The sequence below is a fragment of the Rhinichthys klamathensis genome, unplaced genomic scaffold, assembly GCF_029890125.1.
Source record: "Rhinichthys klamathensis goyatoka isolate OS25496 unplaced genomic scaffold, OSU_Roscu_1.1 h1tg000014l_1, whole genome shotgun sequence".
Lineage (NCBI taxonomy): Eukaryota > Metazoa > Chordata > Actinopteri > Cypriniformes > Leuciscidae > Rhinichthys > Rhinichthys klamathensis.
In genome coordinates, this window is record NW_026606566.1 from 814,634 (window position 1) to 826,734 (window position 12,101).

General features: G+C 46.3%; 9 non-coding genes across 9 annotated transcripts; all 9 read right to left on the reverse strand.

Annotated features, from left to right (window-relative positions):
• Positions 1-420: 420 nt before the first annotated feature.
• On the reverse strand, positions 421-527 carry LOC130105395 (U6 spliceosomal RNA). Its single transcript, XR_008809592.1, has one exon. It is a non-coding gene; the product is annotated as a U6 spliceosomal RNA (small nuclear RNA).
• A 614-nt stretch (positions 528-1,141) lies between these two features.
• Positions 1,142-1,248, reverse strand: LOC130105226 (U6 spliceosomal RNA). Its single transcript, XR_008809563.1, has one exon. It is a non-coding gene; the product is annotated as a U6 spliceosomal RNA (small nuclear RNA).
• Positions 1,249-1,890: 642 nt separating this feature from the next.
• On the reverse strand, positions 1,891-1,997 carry LOC130105203 (U6 spliceosomal RNA). The gene has a single exon (XR_008809561.1). It is a non-coding gene; the product is annotated as a U6 spliceosomal RNA (small nuclear RNA).
• A 614-nt stretch (positions 1,998-2,611) lies between these two features.
• LOC130105401 (U6 spliceosomal RNA) lies at positions 2,612-2,718 on the reverse strand. The gene has a single exon (XR_008809595.1). It is a non-coding gene; the product is annotated as a U6 spliceosomal RNA (small nuclear RNA).
• A 643-nt stretch (positions 2,719-3,361) lies between these two features.
• On the reverse strand, positions 3,362-3,468 carry LOC130105405 (U6 spliceosomal RNA). Its single transcript, XR_008809596.1, has one exon. It is a non-coding gene; the product is annotated as a U6 spliceosomal RNA (small nuclear RNA).
• Positions 3,469-4,111: 643 nt separating this feature from the next.
• LOC130105412 (U6 spliceosomal RNA) lies at positions 4,112-4,218 on the reverse strand. The gene has a single exon (XR_008809597.1). It is a non-coding gene; the product is annotated as a U6 spliceosomal RNA (small nuclear RNA).
• A 642-nt stretch (positions 4,219-4,860) lies between these two features.
• Positions 4,861-4,967, reverse strand: LOC130105417 (U6 spliceosomal RNA). The gene has a single exon (XR_008809598.1). It is a non-coding gene; the product is annotated as a U6 spliceosomal RNA (small nuclear RNA).
• Positions 4,968-5,581: 614 nt separating this feature from the next.
• LOC130105423 (U6 spliceosomal RNA) lies at positions 5,582-5,688 on the reverse strand. Its single transcript, XR_008809599.1, has one exon. It is a non-coding gene; the product is annotated as a U6 spliceosomal RNA (small nuclear RNA).
• Positions 5,689-6,330: 642 nt separating this feature from the next.
• On the reverse strand, positions 6,331-6,437 carry LOC130105430 (U6 spliceosomal RNA). The gene has a single exon (XR_008809600.1). It is a non-coding gene; the product is annotated as a U6 spliceosomal RNA (small nuclear RNA).
• Positions 6,438-12,101: the final 5,664 nt, after the last annotated feature.

Here is a 12,101-nt window from a genome sequence, read left to right on the forward strand (position 1 = left end):
GGTTCCATGCACTCGATGTAACTGGACACGATCTATCGCAGCAGGAGGAGTTAATCCTCTGGAGACCTTTAGGCAGAGGCCCTCGGCCACGCGACAGAAACAAAACCGTGAAGGACTCCACAGATTTTTTCCTTTGATTTATTCTTTGATTTTTTTCTCTGAATCGGTCTACTTTCAGCATAGGCGCTGCCTTAACAAGCAACAAACACAGCCTCATTTGAGGCATATGTATGGGGTCGAACCCTGTTCCCTGTCGGCATCTGCTGAAGAAAGGGAGTGGACACACTTTGCTGGAAAAATGAGAGTGCCCTATAGACATTGGAGATGCACCAGTTCTTGACACAAGAGATCAAGAATGAAAATAAATAGTGGCAGGAAGGTATGAATCAAGTCCACTGAAGCAGGCTTGATCACAGCTGCAAAAATATGGAGCGCTTCACGGATTTGCGTGTCATCCTTTCGCAGGGGCCATGCTAATCTTCTCTGTATCGATCCAATTTTAGTATATGTGCTGCCTTAGCAAGCACGATCCTGGCGGCCCGCCCAAGGCATATGTACACCTCGGGTTCCAGCGAGCTATCACCAAGGTGGTAGGGCCCAGCGAGCCATCTACTGAAAGAATGGGGTGGCCAGACTTATCGATGGTACCAAAATACAAGCTCTGAATGGGCTGTGTCCTCCAGGTTTTCGAGAAAGAAATGAGTTGGCGGAAAGTGGAAAACAGGAAAATGCTTTGCTGTCTGTGCCAAGGTTCAATGCACTCGATGTAACTGGACACGATCTATCGCAGCAGGAGGAGTTAATCCTCTGGAGACCTTTAGGCAGAGGCCCTCGGCCACGCGACAGAAACAAAACCGTGAAGGACTCCACAGATTTTTTCCTTTGATTTATTCTTTGATTTTTTTCTCTGAATCGGTCTACTTTCAGCATAGGCGCTGCCTTAACAAGCAACAAACACAGCCTCATTTGAGGCATATGTATGGGGTCGAACCCTGTTCCCTGTCGGCATCTGCTGAAGGAAGGGAGTGGACACACTTTGCTGGAAAAATGAGAGTGCCCTATAGACATTGGAGATGCACCAGTTCTTGACACAAGAGATCAAGAATCCAGAATCCAGTGAAGCAGGCTTGATCACAGCTGCAAAAATATGGAGCGCTTCACGGATTTGCGGGTCATCCTTTCGCAGGGGCCATGCTAATCTTCTCTGTATCGATCCAATTTTAGTATATGTGCTGCCTTAGCAAGCACGATCCTGGTTGCCCGCCCAAGGCATATGTACACCTCGGGTTCCAGCGAGCTATCACCAAGGTGGTAGGGCCCAGCGAGCCATCTACTGAAAGAATGGGGTGGGCAGACTTATCGATGGTACCAAAATACAAGCTCTGAATGGGCTGTGTCCTCCAGGTTTTCGAGAAAGAAATGAGTTGGCGGAAAGTGGAAAACAGGAAAATGCTTTGCTGTCTGTGCCAAGGTTCCATGCACTCGATGTAACTGGACACGATCTATCGCAGCAGGAGGAGTTAATCCTCTGGAGACCTTTAGGCAGAGGCCCTCGGCCACGCGAGAGAAAAAAAACCGTGAAGGACTCCACAGATTTTTTCCTTTGATTTATTCTTTGATTTTTTTCTCTGAATCGGTCTACTTTCAGCATAGGCGCTGCCTTAACAAGCAACAAACACAGCCTCATTTGAGGCATATGTATGGGGTCGAACCCTGTTCCCTGTCGGCATCTGCTGAAGAAAGGGAGTGGACACACTTTGCTGGAAAAATGAGAGTGCCCTATAGACATTGGAGATGCACCAGTTCTTGACACAAGAGATCAAGAATGAAAATAAATAGTGGCAGGAAGGTATGAATCAAGTCCAGTGAAGCAGGCTTGATCACAGCTGCAAAAATATGGAGCGCTTCACGGATTTGCGTGTCATCCTTTCGCAGGGGCCATGCTAATCTTCTCTGTATCGATCCAATTTAAGTATATGTGCTGCCTTAGCAAGCACGATCCTGGCGGCCCGCCCAAGGCATATGTACACCTCGGGTTCCAGCGAGCTATCACCAAGGTGGTAGGGCCCAGCGAGCCATCTACTGAAAGAATGGGGTGGGCAGACTTATCGATGGTACCAAAATACAAGCTCTGAATGGGCTGTGTCCTCCAGGTTTTCGAGAAAGAAATGAGTTGGCGGAAAGTGGAAAACAGGAAAATGCTTTGCTGTCTGTGCCAAGGTTCCATGCACTCGATGTAACTGGACACGATCTATCGCAGCAGGAGGAGTTAATCCTCTGGAGACCTTTAGGCAGAGGCCCTCGGCCACGCGACAGAAACAAAACCGTGAAGGACTCCACAGATTTTTTCCTTTGATTTATTCTTTGATTTTTTTCTCTGAATCGGTCTACTTTCAGCATAGGCGCTGCCTTAACAAGCAACAAACACAGCCTCATTTGAGGCATATGTATGGGGTCGAACCCTGTTCCCTGTCGGCATCTGCTGAAGAAAGGGAGTGGACACACTTTGCTGGAAAAATGAGAGTGCCCTATAGACATTGGAGATGCACCAGTTCTTGACACAAGAGATCAAGGATCCAGAATCCAGTGAAGCAGGCTTTATCACAGCTGCAAAAATATGGAGCGCTTCACGGATTTGCGTGTCATCCTTTCGCAGGGGCCATGCTAATCTTCTCTGTATCGATCCAATTTTAGTATATGTGCTGCCTTAGCAAGCACGATCCTGGCTGCCCGCCCAAGGCATATGTACACCTCGGGTTCCAGCGAGCTATCACCAAGGTGGTAGGGCCCAGCGAGCCATCTACTGAAAGAATGGGGTGGGCAGACTTATCGATGGTACCAAAATACAAGCTCTGAATGGGCTGTGTCCTCCAGGTTTTCGAGAAAGAAATGAGTTGGCGGAAAGTGGAAAACAGGAAAATGCTTTGCTGTCTGTGGCAAGGTTCCATGCACTCGATGTAACTGGACACGATCTATCGCAGCAGGAGGAGTTAATCCTCTGGAGACCTTTAGGCAGAGGCCCTCGGCCACGCGAGAGAAAAAAAAACCGTGAAGGACTCCACAGATTTTTTCCTTTGATTTATTTTTTGATTTTTTTCTCTGAATCGGTCTACTTTCAGCATAGGCGCTGCCTTAACAAGCAACAAACACAGCCTCATTTGAGGCAAATGTATGGGGTCGAACCCTGTTCCCTGTCGGCATCTGCTGAAGAAAGGGAGTGGACACACTTTGCTGGAAAAATGAGAGTGCCCTATAGACATTGGAGATGCACCAGTTCTTGACACAAGAGATCAAGAATGAAAATAAATAGTGGCAGGAAGGTATGAATCAAGTCCAGTGAAGCAGGCTTGATCACAGCTGGAAAAATATGGAGCGCTTCACGGATTTGCGTGTCATCCTTTCGCAGGGGCCATGCTAATCTTCTCTGTATCGATCCAATTTTAGTATATGTGCTGCCTTAGCAAGCACGATCCTGGCGGCCCGCCCAAGGCATATGTACACCTCAGGTTCCAGCGAGCTATCACCAAGGTGGTAGGGCCCAGCGAGCCATCTACTGAAAGAATGGGGTGGCCAGACTTATCGATGGTACCAAAATACAAGCTCTGAATGGGCTGTGTCCTCCAGGTTTTCGAGAAAGAAATGAGTTGGCGGAAAGTGGAAAACAGGAAAATGCTTTGCTGTCTGTGCCAAGGTTCCATGCACTCGATGTAACTGGACACGATCTATCGCAGCAGGAGGAGTTAATCCTCTGGAGACCTTTAGGCAGAGGCCCTCGGCCACGCGAGAGAAAAAAAAACCGTGAAGGACTCCACAGATTTTTTCCTTTGATTGATTTTTTGATTTTTTTCTCTGAATCGGTCTACTTTCAGCATAGGCGCTGCCTTAACAAGCAACAAACACAGCCTCATTTGAGGCATATGTATGGGGTCGAACCCTGTTCCCTGTCGGCATCTGCTGAAGAAAGGGAGTGGACACACTTTGCTGGAAAAATGAGAGTGCCCTATAGACATTGGAGATGCACCAGTTCTTGACACAAGAGATCAAGAATGAAAATAAATAGTGGCAGGAAGGTATGAATCAAGTCCAGTGAAGCAGGCTTGATCACAGCTGGAAAAATATGGAGCGCTTCACGGATTTGCGTGTCATCCTTTCGCAGGGGCCATGCTAATCTTCTCTGTATCGATCCAATTTTAGTATATGTGCTGCCTTAGCAAGCACGATCCTGGCGGCCCGCCCAAGGCATATGTACACCTCGGGTTCCAGCGAGCTATCACCAAGGTGGTAGGGCCCAGCGAGCCATTTACTGAAAGAATGGGGTGGGCAGACTTATCGATGGTACCAAAATACAAGCTCTGAATGGGCTGTGTCCTCCAGGTTTTCAAGAAAGAAATGAGTTGGCGGAAAGTGGAAAACAGGAAAATGCTTTGCTGTCTGTGCCAAGGTTCCATGCACTCGATGTAACTGGACACGATCTATCGCAGCAGGAGGAGTTAATCCTCTGGAGACCTTTAGGCAGAGGCCCTCGGCCACGCGACAGAAACAAAACCGTGAAGGACTCCACAGATTTTTTCCTTTGATTTATTCTTTGATTTTTTTCTCTGAATCGGTCTACTTTCAGCATAGGCGCTGCCATAACAAGCAACAAACACAGCCTCATTTGAGGCATATGTATGGGGTCGAACCCTGTTCCCTGTCGGCATCTGCTGAAGAAAGGGAGTGGACAAACTTTGCTGGAAAAATGAGAGTGCCCTATAGACATTGGAGATGCACCAGTTCTTGACACAAGAGATCAAGAATGAAAATAAATAGTGGCAGGAAGGTATGAATCAAGTCCACTGAAGCAGGCTTGATCACAGCTGCAAAAATATGGAGCGCTTCACGGATTTGCGTGTCATCCTTTCGCAGGGGCCATGCTAATCTTCTCTGTATCGATCCAATTTTAGTATATGTGCTGCCTTAGCAAGCACGATCCTGGCGGCCCGCCCAAGGCATATGTACACCTCGGGTTCCAGCGAGCTATCACCAAGGTGGTAGGGCCCAGCGAGCCATCTACTGAAAGAATGGGGTGGCCAGACTTACCGATGGTACCAAAATACAAGCTCTGAATGGGCTGTGTCCTCCAGGTTTTCGAGAAAGAAATGAGTTGGCGGAAAGTGGAAAACAGGAAAATGCTTTGCTGTCTGTGCCAAGGTTCAATGCACTCGATGTAACTGGACACGATCTATCGCAGCAGGAGGAGTTAATCCTCTGGAGACCTTTAGGCAGAGGCCCTCGGCCACGCGACAGAAACAAAACCGTGAAGGACTCCACAGATTTTTTCCTTTGATTTATTCTTTGATTTTTTTCTCTGAATCGGTCTACTTTCAGCATAGGCGCTGCCTTAACAAGCAACAAACACAGCCTCATTTGAGGCATATGTATGGGGTCGAACCCTGTTCCCTGTCGGCATCTGCTGAAGAAAGGGAGTGGACACACTTTGCTGGAAAAATGAGAGTGCCCTATAGACATTGGAGATGCACCAGTTCTTGACACAAGAGATCAAGAATCCAGAATCCAGTGAAGCAGGCTTGATCACAGCTGCAAAAATATGGAGCGCTTCACGGATTTGCGTGTCATCCTTTCGCAGGGGCCATGCTAATCTTCTCTGTATCGATCCAATTTTAGTATATGTGCTGCCTTAGCAAGCACGATCCTGGCTGCCCGCCCAAGGCATATGTACACCTCGGGTTCCAGCGAGCTATCACCAAGGTGGTAGGGCCCAGCGAGCCATCTACTGAAAGAATGGGGTGGGCAGACTTATCGATGGTACCAAAATACAAGCTCTGAATGGGCTGTGTCCTCCAGGTTTTCGAGAAAGAAATGAGTTGGCGGAAAGTGGAAAACAGGAAAATGCTTTGCTGTCTGTGCCAAGGTTCCATGCACTCGATGTAACTGGACACGATCTATCGCAGCAGGAGGAGTTAATCCTCTGGAGACCTTTAGGCAGAGGCCCTCGGCCACGCGAGAGAAAAAAAACCGTGAAGGACTCCACAGATTTTTTCCTTTGATTTATTCTTTGATTTTTTTCTCTGAATCGGTCTACTTTCAGCATAGGCGCTGCCTTAACAAGCAACAAACACAGCCTCATTTGAGGCATATGTATGGGGTCGAACCCTGTTCCCTGTCGGCATCTGCTGAAGAAAGGGAGTGGACACACTTTGCTGGAAAAATGAGAGTGCCCTATAGACATTGGAGATGCACCAGTTCTTGACACAAGAGATCAAGAATGAAAATAAATAGTGGCAGGAAGGTATGAATCAAGTCCAGTGAAGCAGGCTTGATCACAGCTGGAAAAATATGGAGCGCTTCACGGATTTGCGTGTCATCCTTTCGCAGGGGCCATGCTAATCTTCTCTGTATCGATCCAATTTTAGTATATGTGCTGCCTTAGCAAGCACGATCCTGGCGGCCCGCCCAAGGCAAATGTACACCTCGGGTTCCAGCGAGCTATCACCAAGGTGGTAGGGCCCAGCGAGCCATCTACTGAAAGAATGGGGTGGGCAGACTTATCGATGGTACCAAAATACAAGCTCTGAATGGGCTGTGTCCTCCAGGTTTTCGAGAAAGAAATGAGTTGGCGGAAAGTGGGGCTCCCAGCGAGCCATCTACTGAAAGAATGGGGTGGGCAGTAGGGATGTAACGATTCACTCATCTCACGATGCGATACGATTCACGATACTGGTTTCACGATACGATTTTCTCACGATTTTTTTAACAAATGCGATTTAAGACAAAAGTGTCCCTTTTATTATTTCTCAGACAAAATGCTGCACATTTCTTTTTAATTTAAAATATATTTCTCAAATAATAAAACTACATTAAAAAAATTCCCTTCAAGGTTGTTTCAACTCAGTCTTTCTGTCTGTTTGGTCAAGAGGCTGGACACTGGTACCTTCGCACACTATGTAAAAGACTGTGTAAAATTAGTAGTACCAGATTGACAGGGGTTTTACATTGTAATAAAGGCAAGATTCTAATTTTGTTATAATTTGTATCATTACACTAGTAAGAGTAAAAAAAAAACACATTTAGAGAAAGAGATAGTAAAATAAATACAACACCTGGTTGCCACGGAAACACTGATGCACCTTGTGATCTCCGTGGCTCTCGCAATTGTAGTATTAATGACTTTTACATGAAAACGGAGGTGACTGGTGTTACTCACGGTGGTGATTATTATTAGTCTACGGAAAGTCAAAATGCCGCCACACCTCCGATTTGAATGAGTCAACGTCAACATCTACGCTTGCCGTCGCCAAAGCCATGTCTACTGTTTGACGGCACGTGCACACCAGTCTATGGCACACACTGGTGCGGCGCGAGCGGAGCAAACCGAGCGTTTTCAGTTCATTCCTATGGAAGTTGAGCTTGGCTCACACAAGATCAAGTTCCATGAATGAAGTGAAAACACTCGCTAGCTTCACGCCAGTGTGTGCTCGCTGCTATTGTGCTATTGTAAAGCGAGGTTCACAACTTCACAGTAGGCTATAGTAAACGCGCCCTGCTGTTTAAAACGTGTATCGCGATTCGTTTAACATTTCAACCGACTTGAATCGTCACACATTTTTATCGATTTTCAACCGGTTGCGAGTGAATCGTTACATCCCTAGTGGGCAGACTTATCGATGGTACCAAAATACAAGCTCTGAATGGGCTGTGTCCTCCAGGTTTTCGAGAAAGAAATGAGTTGGCGGAAAGTGGAAAACAGGAAAATGCTTTGCTGTCTGTGCCAAGGTTCCATGCACTCGATGTAACTGGACACGATCTATCGCAGTGTAGTGACTCTGACAGGGTATCCGGAGAGATGTATCTAAATTAGCGAATCCCGATTTGCAAACAAAGGTCAGTTCTTTGTGAGTAAACAAAGGGGGCATTCTGTATACGACCCCCTTCGGGCATGTTGACCAGATTGGTGCCACTATGGCTAGCACATGACACATTTGGAACAAGCCAGCGTTGTCTTCAACAAATGGTCAACCATTCGTACCTCGCCGTCTCACGAGACACGCATCCCCCCCCCCACAGAAAGAGTCCACAAAGCTGCCTGAACGCTTAAGGACAATCACACATTAATGCACACACACACACAAATGTCCTATAATGTGTATATAAATGTATATAACACAGAAATTGTATCCAACCTTCCTGTACGCATGCATATCTTATTAGCTTTGCTTTATAATAGAAGTGTGGTTTGCTAGTGTATAGCTCTGAAGTCTAAGAGTTCATCAAAAGAATGTTCCAACACATTAACACACAACACCAGCCATGGAACTTTTCAGAGAAAAGTACCTCTAAATGTTTTAAATGTATTCATTTTGTGCTTAGATGTCGTCACATGCCATACAGGAAGTACTGACAATTTTATAGCGTGTTAACCAACTTTAAAATGCTTGTAATTCTGCATATGAATGTAACTCTATGTTCTTCTACTTTTACCTGCCATGTCTGGTAGCTGTTTGACCGTCTTGTCTTGACTGAACCAGTCATACATAGGATATTACTGTAAAATCTATTGTCCGGTTTGTACAATCTTTCTGGGTAGGAATGACAAAATGTTATACCATCATAAATGATCCTGACAAGACAAAGAGGAATCTTCCGCGGGCACTTTTCTCCCAGCTGAGTGGTGCCTTCATGCCAGAAGGGGCGTGAACCTAAGTGTCCTTAAAGAGACGCGCCGAGCTTCCCTAGGCTGCTGCTGAAACCCTTCTGAAACGCTTCTGAAAGCTTCCTGAAAACTCTCTGCCAAAACTCCCTGGCTCTTCCTGCTCTTCGTGGCTTCATCATGTGACCCCTCGTGCATCTGGACATCGCCTTAGTGTGATGATCCATCGTTTCTCTTTTTGTTTTCTTCAAGTTTATTCTATCTTTTTCGAAGGCTCCTCTGTTCATGTCTTCTCGCGAAGAAAATGAACACAGCCAGACTGGCAAGCTTCACCTACAAGGACATTCAAACACGCCGCGCTCGCTGGACGAACCCGAACGCTCGGCAGCCACATGACAGAGATACACACACACGCAAGATACAGTTTTCCTCAGCAACACCAGGAGAACCAAAGACCTTTAAGCCTTCATTCAAACTAACGCGCTTTGCCCGCTCTGAAAGACCACGTGAACGCATGACGCGAGGACAGAGACACGCACCCTGCTTCACATCAACCACAAAGAGCTTTACCTGTGCAAGTAACCGTTTACCATTCTTTCAAGGTTTAAGATCTGTTGATTCTTGGTGTCTAAAAAGGTTCTGTGTCTGTGATGAATTTTGCCAAACCAGAAGATCTCTCATCTTCTCACTCTCTCTCTCTCTCTCTCTCTCTCTCTCTCACTCCCAATCTTGCGCTCTCGCAATCTCTCTCTCTCACTCCTGTTTGTTGTTCGTCTGTATCATTAGTTTTACTGTTTACTGTACATACATGTATCCCGTGTTTAAATGTAGAATTCTGTATCCGTAGTTTCATTTTATTAAAACCATTATATTTTTGATTGTTTTTGAATGCTCATACTTTATAAGTCAATGAAATGCGGTCCTATAGCTACAAAAGCTTTACAAGTTGTTACTATATCAGTAACGTAAATTTTATAAACACCTGAAAATTAATGTTCACGGCCGGAACATTGAGATTTCTTGGAGTTTATAAAAAGGGACAACCTTGTTGAGAAGTGGGTTAGTTAACCTTACGGCTGTTTGCTGGACAAACCGATTGTTTGATAAACTAAATTGATTCCCTTAAAGTTGTCTCATATAATCGATCTGTAATGAGACCATTGATATATGAATGAGGAATTATAATTCGTTATGATTTACCATTCATATATACAATCGATCTATTTTCAATTTCGATAATTTAACTGTAATATGCAATATATTAATCATATTCATGATTAATTATTAAAATTCCCTATGCATAATTTGAGCTAATTAAGGCACATCTCAATGTGGCTACAAAGATGGTGGAGAACGCGACGCATTTCAAACTTTGTTTTATGAGCAAATTCAGTTTCAATCTGTCTATATGATTTAATTTAATTTACTCTCTTGTTCGAATGTGGTTCCATTTCCCATTGGGCCCAGAAAGGAAACAGAGACACCTTTATTTGTGATTGTGCTTACTTTCAACAAGTGCACTCATTTTTGTGACCCTGCAACACAGGTAATTTCAACAATTTACTAGGGCACAACTATAGTCCAAAGGATTGATAATAAGCATAATTGGAATAGGAAAGCTGTCCTTTTTCTCCCCATCATTCACTTCGTCAAGCCGTAGTGAACCACTACTTAAGTCCAGAGAAATAATTAAGTCGTAAGAGCCATCTTAAGTCATTTATTTAATCTCGGCTATGCCCTTTCCAGGAAATACTCTCGGAACCACATAAGTCTTAACATCCACAGCCAAGATGATAAAGATAAAAGAGACACATCACTAGCTAGATACACATCACTAGCTAGATACACATGAAACACCTAACTTTATGCTACATATCTAGCGAACCCATTAAACCGTGGTTCTGAACTCTTAGGGTCATGCATTAGTCTCTCACCACAAGTATGACCAAATGTCACAGAGCCCCTGCTTCACCTGACCTTAACCTTATAGCTACCAGAGACTGTGAAAAAAACAATGGACACTATGAGACACCACCTCTCTACCCCGCCAACCACCCACGAACGACGTCTGCACCCAGCGACAACCAGTGCCCCTGACACCCTACGTCAACAAGCACATGCTGCGTGCACAGGACAACATTCAGCGTTCTGCACCTGATGCCATCACTGCGCCAAAGCTTGTGATGCCACAGTGCAAAAGGGGGGTCATGCCAATGTACGCCCTGGACGCACCACGTGCTGCTCAGCACCAGAGACACTTGCAAGACACCGAAGCAAGTGGCATACCGGCATCCTCAAAGCGAAAAGACTGTCCGAGCCAACCGAGGACGACACTCGCTGAAATTTTTCCTCCCTTTCTCTTTCTCTCTCCCTTTCACTTTTACCAGGATGATGCTGTGGTTCGCGATGCCTGTGCCTCCAGCCAACCAGAGGACAGCCGCAATCGGACATCTCACCAGGTCCGACAGCAGGCATCGTCCGGAGAGGACAACAACTCCTGATCACCAACTGCAGGAACCACACCCAGAAAGTGTGTGTTCGACGCAACCCCCGCAACGTCTACAGAGCACCTCACCCCAGCACAGCAGCCCAGCTGTACAGCTGGACCCATGCCCGATGGACAGAGGACTCCCTCGCTCACGACAAGGCCAAGGCCGAGCACATGCTCAACCAACTTGATAAAATGACTGTCACACAAGCGGACTTAGGTGGACACAACCACCGTTTCAAACGGTTCCTGGGAGCTTTGCTCGGAGCCGCCGCTGCTGTCAGAACTCTGTTAAGCATTGGTATGCCCAGTGCCAACGCAGTGAACCATGTGACTGAAATTCGGACTGAGGTCCCACAGCTAAGACTGCAACTCACAACACAGAGTGCATCCCTGTAGACCATCGGAAAGACATTGATGGGAACTGTGGTAATTCTCAACAGTCACAGCGTTCTGCTGAACCAGACAGTAAAATCCATGAAACAGCTGTTTACTGTCTTCCAGAAAGACTTTGCTCAAACTCCGCTGGTCACAGCCCCGGACGGGGTGGCCTACCACATGACCAGCGACACGCTGCACCTGGCCCCACATGTACAGCCCACGACCAAAGACACACACTATCTCTGCCCTAGCAAACCCTTCCTCAAAGACAACACTGACGGAATCTGCGGTTTGCAACCCATGATCAGCGACACACGCTGCCTTGCAGAAGCCAAGCCTCGCACGCAAGTCACCGAGATACAAGCAGAGACTGTAGGTGACAGATGGCTCGTCAACACTCCCGTGCGAACAGCTACGCTCACTTACAACCAACATGACACTGCCACCCGTGTCACCTTGCTCAAACAGAGCGTGTGGTTTCCAGTACCGAAAGGTGCCATCCTCCACCTGGATGACCTGACATTGGTCCATCTTCCAAGCAAAGAGTACAGATTAGAACTGGAAACCCCATCCTTCTTCAGGAAC